General features: G+C 46.4%; 1 protein-coding gene across 2 annotated transcripts in view; it reads right to left on the bottom strand.

The window, feature by feature from the left end:
• The window catches only part of ELMOD1 (ELMO domain containing 1), a 296287-nt gene that overhangs the window by 221086 nt on the left and 49582 nt on the right, over positions 1-25619 (bottom strand). The window lies entirely within an intron of this gene.

The raw sequence follows: 25619 nt of genomic DNA, 5'->3' as shown, positions 1-25619 counted from the left end.
ACATAGACTATAATACTATTTCTAGAAGGATCATTTAAACCAATGAAAAATTAAAAACAAATAATAAATTCTGTTATTGCTTCGCTAGACCAATATCAGTGGAATCAGTAAACTCATCAGGAACCAATAACATCATAAGGAATAAAGAGAAACTTTAGTAAAAGCAGACCTATAGGGGGGGCAGCCCAGTAACAGGTCGGCAGTGCAACCTGTGCGGCCACAACCCACCCCTGAGCGCATGCTGTCATAAAGCTACGTCCGTCAGGGTAAGTGGGTGGGGCAGCCATCACCGGGACCCTACTGCATCATTCTGAGCATGCTAAGGACCCTCCGAGCGGCTATATGGTATGCAGGGTGTGTGGCCGGCATTCCAGGCACACAGCTAGCCAGACACAGAGGCTGATGGTCAGTGAAGGTGCTGCCCACAGGGTACCGGCTATACCTCCCTCCTTATGGCCCTGTAAGGTAGTTGAGGTAATTATTCCCCTTTCACATCGCAAAAATAACCCGGTAACAACCCGGCATATTGGCGGGTCGACACAGGTCAGTGTGTGCGATGTGAAAGGGCCCCATGAGAATTCCCAGGTCGCCTGACCCGGTAATTCAACCCGGGTAATAAGAAGGGTTATTCCTGGTTTCAATACTGGGTCAATGGCAGCGTAAACGGATTCCCGGATCGACATAGGGAGAGGCAGCGCAGAGATGAGCTCATCTCCCAGCACCGCCTACGCTGCCGGCTCCGCCCACCACCGCTATGGTAACTGACCCGGCATATTGCGCAGAGGTTCCAATGCTGGATCCCACCCGGGAGGGACCCGTTTCCAATTCCCGGGTGGGATTCGGCTTTGGAGATCTGAAAATAGGATTTTGGTACCTACCGGTAAATCCTTTTCTCTTAGTCCGTAGAGGATGCTGGTGACTCCAAAAGGACCATGGGGTATAGACGGATCCGCAGGAGCTTGGGCACACTATAAAGACTTAAACTGGGTGTGAACTGGCTCCTCCCTCTATGCCCCTCCTCCAGACCTCAGTTAGAAAACTGTGCCCAGGAGAGATGGACATTTCGAGGAAAGAATTTATTGTTATAAACACGGTGAGTGTCCTACCAGCTCACACCGCAAACACACCGTAGAACGTGGCATTCAGTAGAACACCAGGCAACGGCATGAACAAAACACAGCCACATGCTGAGAGAATATGTAACACAACCCGTGTGTCCACAGAAGCAAAAATAAGACCCCGCATGCCATGTCATGAACAATGGTAGCAACCGCCAGACAGAGAAGACACACCACCAGGTTGTAAACAAAAGCAATAACTGCAGACACCGTACGCACTGGGACGGGCGCCCAGCATCCTCTACGGACTAAGAGAAAAGGATTTACCGGTAGGTACAAAAATCCTATTTTCTCATACGTCCTAGAGGATGCTGGGGACTCCAAAAGGACCATGGGGTTTATACCAAAGCTCCAAAACGGGCGGGAGAGTGCGGACGACTCTGCAGCACCGAATGAGCAAACATAAGGTCCCCAAAAATCAGGGTATCAAACTTGTAGAGCATAGCAAAAGCGTTTGACCCCGACCAAGAATCCGCTCGGCAAAGTTGAACCGCCGAGACTCCTCGGGCATCCGCCCAAGAAAAGCCCATCTTCCCAAAAGAAGAAACCTCCATCGACTTCGGTGACGGCAAAGCAGCCGTAGAACGAACATGCCAAACCGCATCACAGATTCGGCATGTAACTGACTGCATAACACAGACTCCCAAACCAAGCAGGGAACATACCAGACAAACAGGGCCTCTGTTTCTCCAAACTGAGCCAAATTACCTACATACTCAAATCTCTGGCTAGATCATGGGAATTTGAACCAGGTAATGCCTAAGTAACCCCCAGCATCAAAATAGGCCGATTTCTGCGAAACCCAGAAACCACTCTTGGTAGACCTACCAACCGAGTACTCAATTCCTCTCAATCCACCTGAAAGATCAAACAAGGCTCTTGTGAGACAAAACGACCACTTCCGACACCCGCCTTGCGGACATCAAAGCCTATAGTATGACCACTTTCCAAGAGAGAAATTTTGTAAAGAAACTGATTAGGCTTGCATCCACACCGGCTTGTAAATTATGGATAAGCACGACCTAGCTGAAAGTCTTCCATAGGAGCCTTCCTGGATACACACCGAGACACATAGGTACGCCAACTACGGTGGTAACGCTTTTCCGTTAGTTTGTTCCTAGCCTGAAGAATTGAGGAACCGACTTCACTGGGAACACCCGGACGGCTTAGGATATAGCATTCAACCGCCCCGCCGTCAGACGCAGCCGCGGTAAGGCTTGATACACGCCCTGATCTTGTTGTAACCGTTCCTCACATAGAGGAAGAGGGCAGAAATCCTCTATGAGTAAACATGAAAAAATTGGATAGCCAACCCTCCTTGGCTAGCCCGGATCCAAGAGGATCACCGGAACCATTGTTAATCTTACGCTTAGCACTTTCAGAAACGTGAAAACGGAGAGGCCACATAGACCGACTAAAAACACCCACGGTGTCACGAGGGTGTCCACTGCTATAGCTTGAGTGTCCATTGACCTGGAACCTTATCCCTGAGGCCTCTCGTTGAGGCGACACATCCACTTGACCAATTGCTGCATTCCTCAAAAACTTGTCACTTCTGTGAAAACTTCTTGACGCTGACTGAATTTCTCCCGGATGGAGAACGCTCCAGCAGAGGAAATATATTTTTCAGTCGTTCACCTCCGGAACGAAGACCGCTAATATAGCGATTACCAGACTTTCCAGCGCATCTTCAGCCATTGTCGCTTTTCTCCTTGTTCCGCCATAGCGGCTTACTTACGCCATTGCCGACAAGTCGTCTGGCAGAACGAACACGGGCAGACCACGAAGAACACGTACGTCGGAAGTAACCCTTAATTCAAGAAAGGCTATTGCAGACAAGCTTTCCAACTTGACCTCATCCCCTGGAAATACGTCCCTTACAAGGACTGCTCCCCAGCCTCAGAGATCTGTATGCACGGACACCAGGATCTACACCTGGAACCCTAACCTTCATCCCTCTAGAAGAAGAGAACCGAGCAGACACCATAGGAGCGACGTCCTGGCCATAAGGATTATCTTCTGGTGCATGTGCAGGTGAGACCTGGACCACAATCCCAACTGGTCTCTTGAAAGCCACTCTGACAATAGACCTGCTCACCAAATAAAAAAAGAAAAACAAAACCTCTCAGGTCGCACCCAACTATTCTAGTAACGGAACACAGTGATGAAGTGTCACAGCAAAGCTGATCCAACTCTGGATCTTCAGACCTCTCTTCACCAGAAAACACCGACCTTAATCGGTCATTATCTACTCTGACCCCCACCTCCGACATCTGTGTCGTTGGAAACAACAGCCAATCCCTGTGTCGAAGAATAGTCAGAGAGACACAACGCTTTGCACCTTTATACTGGGACAACCAGACAATGTCCTGATGCTGACGCCCCTCTGTATGGCGTCGCGTACTATCTCCGCTTCCAGAGTGGAACGGCAAGATCCATTAGAAAACAGTAAGGGGAAACAACCGTAACTCAGAATGTCCCCCTTTGGATTCTATAAAAACCCACAGGTCTTAGTCTATTCCTGGACCAAGTGAAAATTAGTAGACGAGTGCTCACCGGAGTGGGGACCAGCCCGATAGACTCAGCGACAACAGCGATAACAGCCTATTAACGTTTCTTTTCCCCTGAGGTTACCGTTGATGCCGACCGGGCATCCACCAACAACTGTGTCTCGCCTAGCGTGTTTACTGTTTTAAGCACACAACGCCAATTTACTAATACTTAATTTCCCGAATCAAGTACCTCCATGCGCCGGCGAAGCCGACAGTTATCCCCACAGCAGCTTATGACAAAGCCCTCACACCTGTCGACATGTCGACTAACCGATAGTGGGTAAACAAACAGGGAAACAGTGCATTTATGTATTGCAACAAGGATTATGGGTCCATTATCAATCCTAATGCTATATGACACCCATATAGCATTAAAACACTGTGCCCCCCTTCCTTCTTACTACACAGCAAGTCCCGGTGGGTGACTTAGGAAAATGGCGCTGACCCCTCTGTGAGGGCTAAGCTTCGCCCCTTCCCGGCGCGCTTAAGCCCGATCAAATATAAATATATACGCTGCTCAAAAAAATAGAGGGAACACTAAAATAACACATCCTAGATCTGAATGAATGAAATATTCTTATTAAATACTTTGTTCTTTACATAGTTGAATGTGCTGACAACAAAATCACACAAAAATTATCAATGGAAATAAACTTTATTAACCCATGGAGGTCTGGATTTGGAGTCACCCTCAAAATTAAAGTGGAAAAACACACTACAGGCTGATCCAACTTTGATGTAATGTCCTTAAAACAAGTCAAAATGAGGCTCAGTAGTGTGTGTGGCCTCCACGTGCCTGTATGACCTCCCTACGACCCACACAAGTGGCTCAGGTGGTGCAGCTCATCCAGGATGGCAGATCAATGCGAGCTGTGGCAAGAAGGTTTGCTGTGTCTGTCAGCGTAGTGTCCAGAGCATGGAGGCGCTACCAGGAGACAGGTCAGTACATCAGGAGACGTGGAGGCGGCCGTAGGAGGGCAACAACCCAGCAGCAGGACCGCTACCTCCGCCTTTGTGCAAGGAGGAACAGGAGGAGCACTGCCAGAGCCCTGCAAAATGACCTCCAGCAAGCCACAAATGTGCACTATGTTCCCCCCTTTGTTTGTGCTTCACAAAGTTCTTGGCGGGGACAGCAGGAAAAATGGCGCTGACACTATGTGTGAGGCTAAGCTCCGCCCCTCTCGGCGCACTATAGCCTCCCTGTATTTTAAAAAAAAAAATAACAATCACGTCTAGCACCTTATATAGCTTCACACACTATATACACATCCTATGCTGCTCAGGGCACCCCCCTGCGTGCCCTGCACCCCAGGCAACCGACTGCATGCGGGATCCCCGGCACGCCGCGCACCCGCAGGTCTAATGGTGGGTTATCGTATGCGGCGCCCGGGAGCCCCAAACACAGAATATCTCTGCTGCCCCCCCCCCCCCCGGCGCCCTGCACCCCTGGCGGCCGACGGGGAAGAATGGCGCGCAGATGCCTGCCGGGGTCTGTATACGGAGCCCCCGGCAGCACGAGCAGTAAAGTTAAAACACACTACTCGCTGCCCAGTCTAACTAAGGTCTGGAGGAGGGGCATAGAGGGAGGAGCCAGTTCACACCCAGTTTAAGTCTTTATAGTGTGCCCAAGCTCCTGCGGATCCGTCTATACCCCATGGTCCTTTTGGAATCCCCAGCATCCTCTAGGACGTATGAGAAAGGGGTATTATTAGTCTGGAATGATTCATATCTTATATTAGTAAGAATTTTTTACTCTGATTTTGCTTAAACAGAACAGAACATATTCTTTAAATAATTTAAATACATAAATACTTTAAATACTTCATTTGTCTTTTATTTGGTGCTAAACTGACCTCTCCGGGGACTACTCGTGTGTCTAAGGGCTGTAAAGAAATGTTACTGATCCTCTCAGCTGTAGCCGAAATGTGCATACTTGCCTACCCTCCCGAAATGGCCGGGAGGCTCCTGAAATTAGGGTGGCCCTCCCACCCCCCAGCCCCTTCACACACACCCTCGGCCACCCACAGCAGGTTTTCTTCAACAATGGATTCACCCCCCCTCCCCCCTTCTTTAGCTATGTTCAAAGACATATTATTTTACTTTCTTAAAATGAACTGGATAGAATCTTCCCTTTATAAAGAAAAAAGTCAGAAAAGTTATTTCAATTTGGGAAAGCTTTATTGACACTCATAATAGCAATATCAAAAGACAAGTACAACATTGTTTTAAATCAGGGGTGGGGAACCTTTTTTCTACCGAGGGCCATTTGGATATTTATAAAATCCTTCGGGGGCCATACAAAAATTCTCAACTTAAAAAATTGCCCTGCCCCCCAGTAGGTCTGCCCCTTAGAGGTACTGTGTGTGCGCGCCGGAGGCTCGCACGCGCCCAAAAAATGGGTGTGGCCAGTTAAAATGGGACGTGATACACATATGCCCCCAATAGTGCGGTGCCAGATCCACAATTGCTCCCACAGTGCCAGGTATACAAATGCCCCCCACAGTGCCAGGTATACAAATGCCCCTCACAGTGCCAGGTATACAGATGTCCCCACAGTGCCAGGTATACAGATGCCCCCACAGTGCCAGGTATACAAATGCCCCTCATAGTGCCAGGTATACAGATGCCCCCACAGTGCCAGGTATACAAATGCCCCTCACAGTGCCAGGTATACAAATGCCCCCACAGTGCCAGGTATACAGATGTCCCCACAGTGCCAGGTATACAAATGCCCCCACAGTGCCAGGTATACAGATGCCCCCACAGTGCCAGGTATACAGATGCCCCCACAGTGCCAGGTATACAAATGCCACTCACAGTGCCAGTTATACAGATGCCCCCACAGTGCCAGGTATACAAATTCCCCCCACAGTGCCAGGTATACAAATGCCCCCCACAGTGCCAGGTATACAAATGCCCATCACAGTGCCAGTTATACAGATGCCCCCACAGTGCCAGGTATACAATTGCCCCCCACAGTGCCAGGTATACAGATGCCCCCCACAGTGCCAGTTATACAGATGCCCCCACAGTGCCAGGTATACAAATGCTCCCCACAGTGCCAGGTATACAAATGCCCCCCACAGTGCCAGGTATACAAATGCTCCCCACAGTGCCAGGTATACAGATGTCCCCACAGTGCCAGGTATACAGATGCCCCCACAGTGCCAGGTATACAGATGCCCTCCCCCCTCCCCTCCGTGCTTCTTACCATGCTCCTTTCGGCGGGACACAGAGGAGAGCGCGGATATGTTGGGCGGCGGCGTGTAGGACTAGAAACCAGCCGCCGGTTCGAGAGCCAATCAGAGCTCGCGGACCGGCAGCCGCGGCTCCTGATTGGCTGCCGGTCTGCGAGCTCTGATTGGCTCACGGACTGGCGGCTGGTTTGAACTACTACACGCCGCCGCTCCCACCCGACAGCCGCACTCTCCTCCCTGTTCTGACAGCTGAGACACGCTGCCGCCGGACTGAGCAGCAGCGTGTCTCACTGACACAAGCTGGTGGGCCGGACCAAACGGCTTCGTGGGCCGTATACGGCTAATATTACAGCTCCTAACTGTCATTTTTCAATCACAGCCTGTAACATGGCAGTTCGGAGATGATTGACTGCTATTTGATCTCTGTCCACTTTCTCTCTCTCTAAGGCTTAGTACATGGGGGGTCATTCTGAGTTGATCGTTCGCTAGCAGTTTTTAGCAGCCGTGTAAACGCTATGCCACCGCCCACTGGGAGTGTATTTTAGCTTAGCAGAAGTGCGAACGTTTTTATCGCAGAGCGGCCGCAAAAAATTTTTGTGCAGTTTCAGAGTAGCTCAAAACCTACTAGCCCTTGCGATCACTTCAGACTATTCAGTTCCGGATTTGACGTCACACACCCGCCAAGCGTTCGCCCAGCCACGCCTGCATTTTCCCTGGCACGCCTGCGTTTTTACAAACACTCCCTGAAAATGGTCAGTTGCCATCCAGAAACGCCCACTTCCTGTCAATCACTCTGCGGCTGCCTGTGCGACTGAAATGCATCGCTAGACCCTGTGCAAAACTACATCGTTCGTTGTGCCTGTACGTCGCCCATGCGCATTGCGCCGCATGCGCAGAAGTGCCTTTTTTTGCCTGATCCCTGTGCAGCGAACGAAAGCAGCCGGCGAACAACTCAGAATGACCCCCATAGACCCCTTATTTCCGTGCGACTGAGGGGGAGAAGTGGAGAAAGCACCCATAGCAACTTTCAGTTTCTACCTACCAGTTTATAGGATCTGTCTCGTTGCTATGGGCAACATCTCCACTCATTAGAAGGTTTGATACATCTCCCCCTTAGTCACTGGCTGTGGTAAGGTTATATACCTCTGGCTTACAGAAGTCCACATCACAATGAATGAAATTCCCAAGACAGAAGCAATGACATGGATAGTAAGTTCCTAACGTGATAGGAGATAACATGAGAACTAATGATGCACAATGTGTATCCAACATCTGTCACAGCAACCGATGAGTGCTGCTTTGAGAAACACATTTAGCTATGCACACACTATAAAAGTAAGTATCTCATAGAAAGGGACACTTGTCTCGTTCATTTACTGCCACAAGTATCACATTGCTTGCCTACATTATGCTCAAATAACAATCTACAGACTCTTCCTCAGCTGGGACGTAATTGTTGTGACAGAGCAAGAAACAGACAAGGATCCGATTTCTTCGCTACAATGAGAATGGTGGCTGACGAGGAACAAGCATGAGTCATCTGTCCGAATAGATAACCTGCACTTTATCATGGAATACTCATACAATGCATTCAGAATAAAGCTAGGTGATCACCATCTTCCTCTGTCACATCATTACCAGAAGCATCCTGGGATAAGGACAGGCAGACCGATCTAGGACTAGGAGACAACGTGACTCCAGGGAAGGAGTGCACCCATTGAGAAAGTTCCATGCCAGCAATATTGATTTATGAAGTGTGGCTGCAAAGCTCATCAGATTCACCGGCACTAATTTAGAATTTCAGTCCTACATGAAAGTTACTGAGGTATTCATATACATGCTTAATCCCAAAAAAAGGGTCTGTCCCATGAAAATCGGGACAGTTGGGAGGTATTTATATAGCTTGTTATGAAAGTGTCATATCTGAGACACTCTTATCAAAAGTTATTAGATGATAAGGACAATAATTCTATTTTCCATAAGAAGAAGACCACTAAATCTATGGATAATATTTAATTTAGCATTATCAAAGTAAGATTTATTTTATAGTTTTAGGGGTATATTCTTTAATTATTGGCTTTTAGATTCAATAAATATACAGTACTTTATTATTTAAAGATGGCGTTTTCTACTGAGACAGCTTGGTAAATTCAGCTTGTTAGCAGGCATCATAAAACCTACAGATTTGTCCTCATACACCTATTCTTTTTGTGCCATATAGTGTGAGATACTGCTCGCGTTTTAGACACTCCGCCACGGGTACAAATTCCTGTGTATGTGTAATGAGTACTTTATCCTGAATTTGGGTTGCTAATAGTGTACCAAGTACTGTAGTTAGGATTAGTAATTGTTTTCTCATTGGTATAAAATAGTACATTAAGCCTATTTTAAGAAAAAGTCATCTGGCGCGACTATTTGCTGCTTGCAATGTTCATGGTGCACCAAACAGGGCTATTTGGCTTGACCTGAGGATAGATGTATGTGGACAGAGCTGTAATGGGGAAAATTCCAATGGCCGCCCATTTGTGATATCAGGACTGAAATATTGAACAGCCGATCGGCAGGTGTGCATACCGTAGCTCGTAGGTGCGATGGCCAGTTGGCCGCTTTGCTGCCGTGTTGTCTATCAGCCTTAAGGAGGGTACACACTGATAGATATATCTGCAGATCAATGGATCTGCAGATACATCTACAAGCGGATTGGGCAGTGTGTTGTGCATACACACTGCCCGATCCGTTATGACTGACGTCACGAACTGGGCGGGCATTTACATGCTGAGTCGTCAATCACTACCAGCTGGTGCAGGAAGTGTACGGGTGGTCAGCTGATCGCTTGTACACACTGAACGATGCACCAATATATCTGTAGAAATATCGTTCTTCGCGTGTGCTGCAGGGCCAACGCGATATGCCTGTGAACTACGACACAGGCATATCGTTGGTACACATCACAGACATATAGTTGGTACACACTGCCCGACTGACTGAAACATATCAGCCGTTCAATTGAACGGCCAATATATCGGCCAGTGTGTACCAGCAAATAAGCTTTTATACAGAAACATTAACAAATGATATATTTTCCTTGGATACAAGTTATAAACTCTGCATAAACACAAAGTTACATTTGATACACAGAAGTACAGAGTAACTGCAACATTAACCTGACTTAAAAGGATCAATTCAATTAGATGTGAATTTGCAAAAGCAAACTCGCATCACGAAACTCACATACTGTACATCATGAACATGCACACACAGCTAATTGCAATACTCAATGAGTAGTGGGAATTCACAGGACTCACAGCGAGGTTGGTCATCTTTTCTACAATTAAGCAACCTGGTAGAAGAGCATCAAAAAGTGGGTAAATCATCTTAAACTCCAAAAAAGTGTCAACTAAGATACGGTAGCAGAATCATTCAATGTTAGTGGCCGTAAGGAAAGTGCTGGAGGTTCTTAAAAGTTGAATGACCTTTGCATTTTGTGTTAATGGTGGAAAAATGATAGGTAACAAGTGTTTTCAAAAAGGTATAAAGTCTGTACAGTTGTATTTCTGTAACCAAAAATACTGTAAAGTTTGTTTGTTTGTTGGGGGGGGGGGGCACTTTTTGCTCCCTTTTGCAAGTTCTAAAACCCCTCTTCCAGCAATTCTACACCTCTACCTACCTGTCCCACATCATTTAACCCATTATTGAGCTTTAGAGAAATTCACCTAAAACTGACATGTCCTTATTGGCTAAATTATGCTATTTGAACATCTACAAGGGCAGAATTATTCACTGAGAGGGGTGTCTTTACATTTTAAATGTAAAATGAAGATTTCCCCTACCACTTCACCTGCTCAGATGGGGAAAGGGAGCGCACAAAAAAACGGGAATTTGATGGGAGAATGCAATGTGAGTTTGGAATTGAATTGCAAAAGAAAATTTGCTGTGTGGATTCGCTGTAAAAATGGCACGAAGGACCCAACTTGCTCTTAACTGAATTGACCCCAGAGAATGAAGAGTGCATCGCTTTCCATAACCAGGATTTAAAAAAAAAAAAATACACAAAAATCAAGAAGCAAGAATTGTTTTCCTAGTCTATTGCAAACTTGGAATTATTTAAAGCAGATGTCATATACAGAACACACTGTACAGCCACATATTCAACAAATATAAACATATTGTCCATTTGTTTTTACCGTGCGGACGTAGAATTGCTTCTAAAGTTAAGTGCATAAAGTCGACTGTTTTGTGTGTTGTTATAGTATCATCAATAATGCTTATAGGAACATGCTCAAAGTTATTTCGAGAAGCATGTGACATCAAACATTAGCTAACTTAGAGAACTTTGCCTTCGGATGATTACATGAGAATAGGGACACTGAATGTTTGCACCGTGTGACATCCTAAACCAACAGCTAATTTAAACAATGTTTAAAAAAAACAAGATTTTTTAGTACTTACCAGTTACATGAGATCATCAGGGGGACATTCTTGCCATGGGGTTAGTGAGGACCGAGGAACCAGAACTTAATGAGTTAACTTTTAAAGGTATATAAGCTCCACCCCTCCAACCTCTTCCTCAGTTTGAACTTAAAAAGCCTCAAGAATAGGTTGAAGAAACAAAGGACAGGATTGTATACTTCTCACATGCACAACAAACAGGGATGGGCCGATCAAAATCAGAATCAGCTTTATTGGCCAGGTATACTTGCGTATACTAGGAATTTGTCTTCGGTTTGCTATACAACAGCCAAGTAGGTAACAGATAAGCAGGTGGGGGGGGGGGCAAGTAAAGTCAGACAGATAAGTACACCGTAGAGACACAAGTGAGTTACTTGTACGTTAGGTCAGTCAATGTTCAGGAGTTCAGCAGGCCGACCGCTTGGGGAAACAGACTTTTGAGGCTTCTGGTGGACCCGGCGGGGATGGCCCTGTAACGCCTGCCTGAAGAAAGCAAGTTAAACATGCTGTGGCCGGGGTGTAGCTGTTCTTTACTATCTTTGTTGTGTCAAAGTCAAAAAATATTGTTATACATATCCATTGTACTAACCCCTCATGCACATGCACGCTGCTCGTGCACCCGGTCCCCCGTGCGTACACATACCCGCAAGTTGCGTAAGAGACGCTCCGGCGACTCGTGCGCATGATATGTGTATTTACGGCGGAGTTTGTGAGCGTGTAGCGTGCGACTCGAACGCAGCATATTTAACCCAAATAGTGCATTTTGTAGATATAGTTCCCTTAGATCATGTCAGCGAGTAATGTTAGTTTAAACAGTTCCTGGACAGAGAGATTCGTCTTTGCATGATAGGAAGGGTCAGACAAAGGTTGGTAGGTGATGTCTGGTATCCAGCTGTAGGGTATTTTTAGGGTAACATTCCGGTGTTAGCTAGGAAAAGATTGCTTGCTCCTGCGCATAGTTATGTACAAAAGTAGATTATGAACATTAACTGTATTTGCTGTAAATTACACATGCGGCGGGAATCCAGAGGATACCTCCCACCAGAGCAGTTGGGGAAGCACATCGCCTACCTATTCAAATCCACCTATGACCTTTGCTGTAATGTAGAGACACATCCCTGTGTCCAATGAACAATGAGATTACAGGGACCATTGTATTGTGAATATATGTTGTGTATAAAAAGACCACTGTTGCCTGGCCAGCACACAGACTCTGAAGGCTTTCTCCCTGATAGCTGAGGACTGGTCCAGGACGCGCTTGCGAACGATTCCCCACGTATGTATATTCTCTGTAGCCATTATTCTCTGTTATTCTGTTAGATTTCCTTGTTAGCCTGTAGTGTATAACTTGTACCCGTTTTCCCCTTTTCTCTGAATAATCCGCTGCGGTGTTAGAGCCCAGTGGTTTACACAAACCGGTGTTGAGTTTTCACTTTTCTGCAAAGGGCTTTCTTAGCGTCTCAATCGCTATAAGGTGTATAGGCATTGTTGAGGTTTTTAAGGTATCACATCATTGCAGTACTAGACTGCTAAGGTTTAAAGTATAAGCACATCCTTACACTGTTTCATTACTTAAAGGTTTACTGTATTACTGTATATCACTCTGTGTGCGTCCGCGCCGCGTGTACGTTGTACCCACGGCACGGCGTCTGATACGCTAATAGCGTATCAGTACGGTACTCAGTACGCTAACAGCGTGCTTAGTACGAAGCATGAATCCGTGTGCCTACGTGCCGCTCATGCGTAGCGCCCATGGCATAGCGTCGGATACGCTAAGTGCGTATCCATACGGTACTCAGTACGCAAATAGCGTACTTAGTCCGTAGTGTGTGTAATAAGTCTAGTGGCCATAGCGGCTCCACGGTAATAGTGTATAGCTTTATGTTTTAAGGTAATATTTGACATTATCAATTGGGGGCATCGTCCGGTCCTCCTCATATCCGCAGCCTAGCAGGACAAGGCAGACTTTATCTATCAGCAAAGGGCGGGAAGGTAGTATCCCCTGTTAGCCTTTTCTTGGTCGGGGATACACTGGTGCTGATTAGATAAGCGTCTGCTCCGCATGGTTTGTAGGGATGCTGGTGGGATCCGAAAGGTAAGAACGTAAAGTTATTGTTTTTTAAATCTGTTAAATTTCTGTTTGGTGCCAACTGCGCACGCAACACACGTAACACACGCACACACCTGTATTTTATTTGTGTATTTTGCATATCTACTCGCTTGTTGCCATTAGCATTGATTACGTGCTGAGAAATTTGTTGCTATTTAGTTAAAAATATAGAGTAATATTTAAGGGAGTACGTGTAAAACACACACGCAGCTTGACCTAGTTATAAAGGTTTATACAGGAGATACTGTGTGCTGTTTGGTAAGCAATTATAGTTAAATATCGTTTACATTTATAGCAGTGTGGTATTTTTATTACTGAGGACGTATACGGCCATTGTACACGTGTCTCGGACAGCGTGCGAGACTGCGTATGCAACGCAAAGGCCTACACATGTCGCGTATTTTACTCAACGTGCGTACAGGTACGCCCACTTAATACAAATAGCGCGATAGCATTGTTTTAGTTTAGGCGATACGGTAGCCACGCGATAATAGCACAAATTGATCAGTGTCCAAAATTTAGTTTAAAAGAACCTTCTCTTATTGCATCACCTCTGGGACTAGGCTGTTTCACCTGAATGAAAGTTAATTTTCTGTACAGAAAAATCAAAGTGTATATGAGTGAACGGGCGTGAGTGTGCAAATAAAGGTTTTGTGAACCCAGAAGTCAGGATCCCGTAGGAGTACACCAGTGGAGTGAACACTTGGTGGCGTGAGATTGGCTTGCTCACGTTTAACATTGTATAAGGTACAAAGGAGCAAGGTAGCAAGTTTAACAGCAGACCAAGAGGTCAGCGAAGTCAGAAATCCGCTAAGTCAAGCGAAGCTCTGAAAACCGTGGCCTGAGAAAGGTCAGCGGTGAGAGCGCAGCCCCGGGGGTTTGCGTAGTACCCATATAGGCCCGTTAAGAGAATACGCTCTGGCTGAGGTTTCGCAGCCTAAACAATCGATTCCGTTGGTCGTCCGGCGGATAAGTAATAGTTACTTATACGCAGTGAGACTGTACCGCGCGTTAGTGTGTGCAATAGTTGGTTCGACTTGATACCCATTACGCCATTTGCGTAAAAATCGTGGGATCATAGACGCTAATTGTACATACAGACGTGATTTGTGTAACAGGTTTTTTTTTTATTTTAAGGGAGTTTCGCTGTTCACTCAGGAAATCTCCAACAACTGATATTTACTGGGAGGGGTAGCACACTCCCACACGCTCTCAGTAAATAGCGGTTACGCAGGGCCCTAGGTTGGGTACGACCAGCACTAGGGACAGTGTGTGGGTCTATTGGCCAACGTGGGCGTGAGTGAGTGAGAGCGCTCGGAGAACTTTCACCGTTGCCTTACCACTGAGTAATTTGGTTTTTGTAGGAATTAGCTGAGAAGGCAATTCCCGCAAAAGAATGGGGGCCAGTTTCTCAAGTAAGGGACGATCAACCAGTGTTCAGGTTGATAATCCGCGGCCCAAAGGGTCGGCGAGGTACGTAATGTGTGAGAAATATGGATCACACACAGAGGTTTTATGCAATGAATGGGAACGTATGACTGTGGAAGATAGGGAACCGTTCCCTAAGGTAGGCAGTTTTAATCCTGAGGTGTTGCAAAATTTAAGGAGAAGGATATGTCTGATAAAATCCGGAAAACAAAGGATTAGACATTATGATTGTTTACAGTTATGGCAACAGGAGGGTGAGATACAACGGGGATTAGCTCAAGCAGCTGGTTCCAACCCTAGCAGGAAACTGATAGCAACTGCACCACCACCACCGTACATTACAGGGGAGAAAATGGCTACAGAGAATGGCATACTGGTATACGATAAGAGTGCACTTAATAAATGTATTAATGACGATAAGAGTAAAGTAGATAAATGTATTAATGCTAACCCGTGCAAGTTGTATCCCATCTTAAACTTCCCTCAGGACTGCGACCAAGAAGATGAGCCCAGCACGATATCGGCACTCTCTTTAGCAGCCACCATACAAGATACTCAAGTGGGCACGGCCCAACCAGTAAGAGCAGTAGCGAAGGCCCCTAGTGGAGGGACAGGTGAGGTCGTGTCCACAGGTAAGTACGGTACTGTACATTATGCAGAAACCATTGCACCTCACATTGTAGAATCAACACAAAGTGATGTAATTGAACTGAATCCTGTCAGGGTGATCGCAGTTCCCAATGGGAAGACTGACGCTCTGGGAATCACTCCCGTCAGGAACATTGCTATGCATTGCCCCTGGTCCCGGACAGAATTGAGGACAATTATGTCTGAATTTCCCGATCCCAGGAAAGATCTAGCCGCATGTCAGAGGTTTATTAGAGAACTAGGTAACGCCACTGAACCCAATAACAAAGATTGGCGGACAGTGCTAAGGGCATGTTTGCCCTCCAATATTGACCCCGTGAAATTCATTGCGGACTGTAAATTAGATGCAGAAGTACCTCTCACTGATGAGTACAATCAGGAGAACGTAAAACAGATCAATCTGCAGTTAGGAGTATATTTCCCAACTGTTGTCAAGTGGAATAACATTTTCTCCATTAGACAAAAGGAAGGTGAAACTGCCTCTGACTATTTCCATCGAGCACTGCAGGAAATGGCTAGATTTACTGGGATCGAAGACATTAAGGATAATGTGCACCATAGGGAGGTAGCGGTGTCCGTATTAATGGACGGGTTAAAGGAAGTGTTGAGAACCAGGGTACAAACCACTCAACCAAGTTGGAGAGGTATCTCGGTGGCTGCCTTAAGAGAGTCCACTATTGAGCATGATCGGAACATCATTAGGCACAGGGAGTCACAGGGGGATAAGCTGATGACAGTAAGTATCAAAGCTCTGACAACGAAGCCACATCAGCCTAAACCCCAGACCCCTGTTGGTAAGTCGTATGTGATAACATGTTTTAAATGTCAGAGAGAAGGACATTACGTACGAAACTGTAATTTTAAAGACCCACATAAGGTATATCGACCCCCTAGACCACAACATGACACACAGTATGACGCACGTAATTGGGATCAGGGACCGCAGAGGAGAAGTTATGAACCGCATGCAGGGGAAACAAAGAGGTACCCACCAAGGAGAGACTGGCAGGTCTCTGAAAATTCTCAGTTACCCCCCTCACATATTGTACCTGCCAGCGCGCTGCGGGGGGGACACCACACACCATAGGGGGGGGGCACACCTGTAGTCTGCAGCCAGTGAAATTAATTGCGAGCCTTGGAAGTGAACCTGAGGTCACAATTGATGTAGCTGGTAGATCACTACCTTTCCTTGTAGATACGGGGGCGGCCAAGTCAGTGTTAAATTCAACGGTGGGTATGAAAACCACGGGTAAAACAATTCCAGCTATGGGAGTAACAGGAGTAGTACAACACTACCCTTTAAGTAAACCAGCAGAGATTACGATAGGGCCTTTGCAGACCAAGCACTCCTTTTTGCTAGCTGCATCGGCTCCGACTAATCTACTTGGGAGAGATTTACTGTGTAAGATGGGGTGCGTCATATATTGTACTCCTGAAGGTGTCTTCTCAGACATACCCGAGAATCACGCTCAGGAAGTGCAGGATATGTTAGACTCCCCACAAAGGTTAATGTCACACACTGCTGTTACAGACAGGTGTCCATCGAAGGTAGAGGAAATGATCTCCCAGATACCGGAGTCCCTCTGGACCAAAGATGGACAAGACACTGGATTGATGGCAAATGTAGCTCCTGTAGTAGTGCAAGTAAAAGATGGTAGGATAGCTCCAAAAATCCCACAGTATCCTCTGAAGCCAGAGGTGGAGTTAGGAGTGTACCCAATCATAGAGCGCTTGCTGCAACAGGGCATCCTAGTTAGGACGTCCAGCACTGCCAATAGTCCCATCTTCCCTGTGAAAAAGAGTGGGGGGAGGGGTTACAGGCTAGTGCAGGATCTAAGGGGGATAAACAAAATAGTTGAGAGCCAATTCCCCATAGTGCCAAATCCAGCTGTCATCCTTATGCAAATCCCTCCTACTGCGAAATTTTTCACTGTTATTGACCTCTGCTCTGCCTTCTTCTCGGTCCCTCTGCACCCTGACAGCCAATACTTGTTTGCATTTACATACAGAGGAATACAGTACACCTGGACTCGCTTACCACAAGGTTTCATTGACAGCCCAAGTATTTTCTCACAGGCTTTGCATTACTGTTTACAATCCTTTTAACCTGAGAGCGGATCAATATTAATACAGTATGTAGATGACTTACTGCTGTGTTCTGATTCACTTGAATCGTCCTTGAGAGACACGAAACAGCTCTTGTTTCATCTTTCTGATACGGGACACAAGGTTTCAAAGGACAAGTTGCAGTTATGCCAGACCAAGGTAAAATATTTGGGACATTGCTTAACACAAGGACTGAGACACCTCACCGCTGATAGAATACAGGCGATTCGCGACATGACTCTGCCACAAACCCAGCAACAGATCCGCACTTTCCTAGGAATGTGTGGGTATTGCCGAAACTGGATCCCAGGGTTTTCCATACTAGCCTTACCTTTGCAAGAAATGGTCTCGTCAAACAAACCAGATCGGATCTCGCACACAGATGAGTCTGAACTGGCATTTGAGAGACTCAAACAGTGCCTATCACAGGCACCAGCATTAGGTATGCCAGATTATGGGAAACCCTTTGAATTGTACGGTACGGAGAGTGCTGGGTGTGCGGCAGGTGTTTTAACCCAGAGACATGGTGATGCCAGCAGGCCGGTAGCTTACTACAGTGCACAATTGGACACCGTAGCACGGTCTCTCCCCACATGCTTGCGAAGTGTTGCAGCGATAGCATTGCTAGTGAGTAGAAGCGAAGATGTGGTGTTAGGACACAACCTGACCATCCATACACCTCATGCAGTGTCAGCCTTACTGAATTCTGCCCAAACCAGACACGTCTCATCAGCACGGTTTACAAGGTGGGAATTAGCACTAATGGCCCCTGTAAACATCACCATAAGGAGATGCAGCGCACTAAATCCTGCAACGTATCTCCCAGGTGTGCCTGGACAGGCACAAAGGGTGGGGGATGAGAGTGATGGTGAAGGAGGATTTAGTACAGACACTGACACACATGATTGTATGGAATATTTGAACCAAACTTTCACTGCAAGGCCCGACATTAGTGACAACCCACTGGAAGGCGTAGATTTTACTTTTTACACTGACGGTAGTTGCCACAGACAGACGGACTCGGGAGACTTGTGTACTGGATACGCAGTCGTAGATGACAAAGATACCATAGAAGCGGAACCCCTGGGCCCACCTCACTCAGCACAAGTTGCTGAGTTGGTCGCCCTAACCAGAGCGTGTGAATTGGCTAAGGGTAAGTCAGCCAATATCTACACTGATTCTAGGTATGCCTTTGGAGTAGTGCATGATTTCGGGGCCCTATGGCGCCTCAGAAATTTCATGACAGCAGCTGGCACACCCGTGGCGCATGCGACCCACATCAAAAGACTTCTAGCAGCGATACAGGAACCTGACAGAGTGGCTGTTATCAAGTGTAAAGCCCACACGTACAGCCAAGACCCAGTGTCACTTGGTAACAGCCGGGCAGACAGAGCTGCTAAATCAGCAGCCAGCACCCCCATACAGACAGACATCACACAACTGATGGTATTCAATACCGTCAACACACAAAAATTGAGTGAAATGCAAAATTTGTGTTCCCCACAGGAAAAGGCAGTCTGGAGGTCAAAAGGATATGGCCAGGAGTCCTCAGGACTCTGGACAGATGGACAGGGTAAGCCAGTGCCTCCCAGAGCATACCTTCCAAGTTTAGCTGAGGCGGCACATGGTCTGACTCATCTGGGCAAAGAGGGTATGTGCAAGTTGGTAAGAGCCTACTGGTGCGCGCCAGGATTCTCTTCTCATGCGGGTAAAAGAGCAATGACATGCCTTACCTGCTTGAGGAAGAATATTGGAAAGTCAATACCAACAGAACCATCCCATATCCCACCAACAGACGGCCCTTTTCAGGTAATACAGATTGATTTCATACAATTGCCACCCTGTAGAAATTTAAAGTATGTGTTGGTCTGTATTGATGTGTTTTCAAATTGGGTAGAAGCGTTCCCCGCTGCCACAAATACTGCTGTGTTTACTGCAAAGAAAATTGTGCAGGAATTTGTGTGCAGGTATGGTATCCCTAGGATAATTGAAAGTGATAGGGGTACCCATTTTACAGGTGAAGTCTTTCAGGTAATGTGCAAATTAATGGGAATTAATAGTAAGCTGCATACTCCGTACAGCCCACAGGCAAGTGCGAAAGTGGAAAGAGTAAACAGCACTATTAAGAACAAGCTGAGCAAAGTGATGGCTGAAACTGGATTGTTGTGGCCAGAAGCTTTGCCACTTGTATTGTACAGCATCAGAACCACTCCCAGGTCCCCTCTTAACGTATCACCCTTTGAGATTCTTTTTGGTCGACAACCCCATGTAATGATTGACCCCCAGGATGATTTGAAATGCAATAATGAAGTGACTGTAAAATATTTGGTTAAGATGAGCAAGCAGTTGAGGAATCAAAACAGCAATCTAAAGCTGGTGATTCCTGATCTGCCAGACAGTAATTGTCATGACATTGAACCTGGGGATTATGTAATGATTCGAAATTTTCTACGCTCAGGTTGCCTGATTGACCAGTGGGAAGGACCGTACCAAGTCTTATTGACCAGCACGACCGCATTGAAGGTTGCAGAAAGAGAGACTTGGGTCCACTCGTCCCACTGTAAGAAGGTCGCTGACCCAGAGAAAGCCTGTGACAAAGAGCAGAGTGTAGAGGAAACCATATCACTGGAGTGCCTGTTCCGGGAAGATTGAGAGGCAGGACTGTTGTCACGGCACCTGAGCACAGAGAACTACAAGATCAGAGGTGGTTGTCGCACCAGTTTTCTTTCCCTTCTATTATTTTCTTTACCTCCCATTACCACTCTTTCTTTCTCCTCCTGCCAGATGGACTTATCCCAAGAGACTGCGTTCCGGGTTTTCCTGTTGACCCTGTTGTTGACCAGAACAGTCTATTTCGGTGAGAGTACCCGAGAGGTCGAGAAAGGATCTGGAATGGGTTCTGATGACAAGGACGGATTAGTAGAATTCTAAGAGCAACACAGTCACCGAGCAAAGGCGAGTATCAGAAAACGATCTAGTAGTCATGACACTAGGAGACATTGTTAAGGATTGTTAGCTGAGGAGAATTGTATCTGTAGGAATTGTGAAAACATAGCTGAGGACGGGTGCATCCAGAGATGTCAGTCCAGCCTTAATATCAACATGGACCGTCATCCATTGAGTGATTATCACTCATTAGTGGGTAAGGTTTTAAACCAAACGGAATGCTGGGTGTGCTCACAAGTACCTCAAGGTCAGAGCAAGTCAGGATTAGTACCGTACCCTTTAACACTAGATGAGGTACTTGAATTAAGGGGTGGGAGAAAGGTGGACAAGAAATTTAATATTTCTAGGCCTCCTAGTTTGAAGCTCCACCAATATCATGTGGATAGGTCCTTAATATGTTTTAACATTTCCAATCCCCGAAAACCGGGAAATTGGGAAGTGACATGGAACAACCAAACCATGGCATTTTCACACAGAGCCGATAGAATGCCTGTAGACCCAGAACTTATACGCCAAATAGCCGACGGTGGGAGATAATTTCGGTACAGGTATACTCTAGGAAGTAGGACCATGCGGGTTGGAGAAGTATCACCAGGATACTGTGCGCATATCATACAGCCTGATACGTTTACTGAACAAATGAGAGAGTTAGGGATAGGATTTTTCACCTGGAAGGTTTGCAATATGGTGATATCATATTCTGTCCCATATGTTCTCCCCGATGATGCATATTTCATATGCGGGAGGAAGGCGTATAAGTGGCTTGCCCCAAACTCAGAGGGATTGTGTTACATTGGAAGAGTGTTGCCAGAAGTAATTACACTCACACTCACTACGAACACATCGTTAAGAGACACCTTATAGATAGGACAGAGCACGCAGCCTCTGATTTGATCCACGAATCCACCGGAATTCAATTCCTACTCGCGCTAGATATCACCCGTACCGCCAGAGGAATTATAAATTATAGGTATATTCATGCGCTAGCGAACCTGATAGACAATATCACCGAGATGTATGATGACACCTTCAGGCATACTGGGAGGGAACTGCAAGCTTACAAAACGGAACTGATCTAGCACAGGATGGTTCTTAATTACATCACAGCGGTGACAGGCGGGTATTGTGTCACCCTAGCAACTCAGTATGGTGTGAAATGCTGTACGTATATTACAAACAGCACTGATGACCCCACCGAGGTCATAGATCAAAAGATGGACGATATCTTGCAGTTGAAGTGGGAGTTCCGAAGGAGACACAACCTTACCCTGACTGCTGTGAGTAATGAACTGACCGGCTGGGTTTCATGGTTGAACCCACGCAATTGGTTCTCAGGTTTAGGAGAATGGGCTCAAAATGTTATCGTGAATGTAGGAAAGTTTCTCCTTTGTATCCTGGGAGTTGTCATAATGATTGGTTTGATATTTAGATGTGTTCGGATTTTAATGCAGCGCAAGCGCAGTACCAAAGTGATGAGTTTAAGGAGCGAGGGCATTGTTACAACAACTGGTTTAATTTATGATCCATCAATTGAGACAATGTTGTGATAAGACGTGATTCCACGGTCCGTTTCTTTCACCCGTTTCTCCTTTGTTTTTCTCCCAAGCAAAAAGACATCCATTCGGAAGAAGACTACAGACTTTGAGGAAGAAGACTACAGACCTTTGATGGACATTTTCTAAAGACTTTGAGAGACACTTTAGAGACTTTAAAAGACTTTATGGACACTTGAAAGACTTTGATTATCACCCACAGCAAGGATACACCTATCCGGACAAGGCTTCAGCAGACACCCAAGGACAATTGCACACATTATCATATGAATGTATTTGTGACATATGTTTCTTACCCTTCAGGTAGTGACACACATAGTCGACAGGTGATATAGGTACATATATTAGCATTCACATGTTTTTCTCCCTCCATGTATCATCAACTAATGTGCACCCCATTTGTTGGAACAAGAAGCCGAAAAGAGCTCGGTAGTGTTTGTTGGCCCACTTACAGACCCTTAATACGGGATAAGAAGGATTTAATGTATACTTCGCAATACCTCGAAGCTTATCTAGAACATGTACGGCACGATGATACATGCCCCCCAGACATGAAGTTCATACATACATGCTTTTACTATCTCACTAGGCCATACATTTCTCGCCTACTCCTCTCCTCCCTCCACCCAATCATATATAAGTATTTCATATGTATTGTATATTTTTCTGCTTAAATGTTTAGATTGTGGCAGTTATTGTTGACTGCCAAAGGGTCGACTGTCAAAGTCGAAAAATTTTGTTATACATATCCATTGTACTAACCCCTCATGCACATGCACGCTGCTCGTGCACCCGGTCCCCTGTGCGTACACATACCCACAAGTTGCGTAAGAGACGCTCCGGCGACTCGTGCGCATGATATGTGTATTTACGGCGGAGTTTGTGAGCGTGTAGCGTGCGACTCGAACGCAGCAAATTTAACCCAAATAGTGCATTTTGTAGATATAGTTCCCTTAGATCATGTCAGCGAGTAATGTTAGTTTAAACAGTTCCTGGACAGAGAGATTCGTCTTTGCATGATAGGAAGGGTCAGACAAAGGTTGGTAGGTGATGTCTGGTATCCAGCTGTAGGGTATTTTTAGGGTAACATTCCGGTGTTAGCTAGGAAAAGATTGCTTGCTCCTGCGCATAGTTATGTACAAAAGTAGATTATGAACATTAACTGTATTTGCTGTAAATTACACATGCGGCGGGAATCCAGAGGATACCTCCCACCAGAGCAGTTGGGGAAGGACATCGCCTACCTGTTCAAATCCACCTATGACCTTTGCTGTAATGTAGAGACACATCCCTGTGTCCAATGAACAATGAGATTACAGGGACCATTGTATTGGGAATATATGTTGTGTATAAAAAGACCACTGTTGCCTGGCCAGCACACAGACTCTGAAGGCTTTCTCCCTGATAGCGGAGGACTGGTCCAGGACGCGCTTGCGAACGATTCCCCACATATGTATATTCTCTGTAGCCATTATTCTCTGTTATTCTGTTAGATTTCCTTGTTAGCCTGTAGTGTATAACTTGTACCCGTTTTCCCCTTTTCTCTGAATAATCCGCTGCGGTGTTAGAGCCCAGTGGTATACACAAACCGTTGTTGAGTTTTCACTTTTCTGCAAAGGGCTTTCTTAGCGTCTCAATCGCTATAAGGTGTATAGGCATTGTTGAGGTTTTTAAGGTATCACATCGTTGCAGTACTAGACTGCTAAGGTTTAAAGTATAAGCACATCCTTACACTGTTTCATTACTTAAAGGTATTACTGTATATCACTCTGTGTGCGTCCGCGCCGCGTGTACGTTGTACCCATGGCACAGCGTCTGATACGCTAATAGCGTATCAGTACGGTACTCAGTACGCTAACAGCGTGCTTAGTACGAAGCGTGAATCCGTGTGCGTACGTGCCGCTCGTGCGTCGCACCCACGGCATAGCGTCGGATACGCTAAGTGCGTATCCATACGGTACTCAGTACGCAAATAGCGTACTTAGTCCGTAGTGTGTGTAATAAGTCTAGCGGCCATAGCGGCTCCACGGTAATAGTGTATAGCTTTATGTTTTAAGGTAATATTTGACATTATCAGTTGCCCACTTTTTGGCTCTGGACAGGTACAGGTCCTGGACTGAGGGAAGGTCGGCCCGATGATCTTCTCTGCAGTTCTGACCACCTTTTGGAGCCTGCATCTGTCCCTCGCACTGGTGGAGCCATACCATACCAGTATCAAGGAGCACAGTACCGACTCCACAATCGCGCAGTAGAAGAGGAGCAGAAGCTTCTGTGGGATGTTGAACTTCCTTAGTTGCCTGAGGAAGAACAACCTCTGCTGCGCTTTCCCGGCAGTGGCATCAGCGTTGGACCCCCATTTAAGGTCTCGGGAGATTGTGGCCCCCAGGAACTTGAAGGAGTCCACTAGCGATACTACACTGTCAGCAATCGTTAGCGGAGGTGCACTAGCCGACTTCTTCCTGAAGTCCACTATCATCTCGACAGTTTTGAGGGGGTTGAGCTCAAGGTTGTTGTGGCTGCATCACTGGGCCAACCGGTCTACTTCTCTTCTACAGGCCGATTCGTGCCCGTCCTTGATGAGGCCGATGACGGTGGTGTCGTTAGCAAATTTGATGATCTTTACTGATTGCATCTTTGAGGTGCAGTCATTTGTGTACAGGGAGAAGCGCAGTGGTGAGAGGACACAGCCCTGAGGGTCCCCTGTATTATTGGGCCGCGCTTGAGAGGTGAATTCCCCCTGCTTTCACCACCTGTGTCCTATCTGTCAGGAAGTCTACTATCCAGGAACAGGTAGCTTCAGGGACCCCTAGCCGAAGTAATTTTGGGGTGGAGGATGTTGGGAACGATTGTATTGAAGGCTGAGCTGAAATCAACAAACAGGACCCTCGCATAGGTACTGGGAATGTCTAGGTGCTGTAGAATGTAGTGCAGGCCCAGGTTGACTGCATCCTCGACACACCGGCTTTCATGGGTTTGGCTCTTGTGAACAGTGCCTCCACCTCTTCTTGGGTGACTTGCAGTGCCTGGAGTTGGCCGTCGGTGTTCGGGGCATCGTAGAGGTGATTGTTTGGGTCGCAGGGGACTTCTTTTGCAAACCTGCAATAAAAGTGGTTAAGCTCGTGTGCTAGGTCTTGGTGCATGGTGGTGGGCTTCAATGTTTTCTTGTAGTTGGTTATGGATTGCATTCCTTTCCATACAGATACGGGGTCATTGGTGGAGGGATCGTTTGTCAGCTTGTCCGAGAACCTCTTTTTTGCTAGCCTGATTTCTTTAGTCAGAGAGTTCCTAGTTCGGTTGTATAGTGCTCTGTCACTGCTGCTATAGGCCCCCTCTTTGGCCCGACGAAGTTGCCTGAACTGGGCGTTGAACCAGGGCTTGTTGTTGTAAATGCAGTAAGTCTTGGTAGGTACACACATGTCCTCACAGTAGCTGATGTAGAATGTGACAGTGTCTGTCAGGTCGTTCATGTCAGTTGCTGAGGCTTCGAAGACCCCCCATTCCATGCAATCGAA

This window comes from Pseudophryne corroboree, chromosome 2 (assembly GCF_028390025.1).
Source record: "Pseudophryne corroboree isolate aPseCor3 chromosome 2, aPseCor3.hap2, whole genome shotgun sequence".
Classification (NCBI taxonomy): domain Eukaryota; kingdom Metazoa; phylum Chordata; class Amphibia; order Anura; family Myobatrachidae; genus Pseudophryne; species Pseudophryne corroboree.
This window is presented reverse-complemented; position numbering and strand designations above follow the sequence as displayed.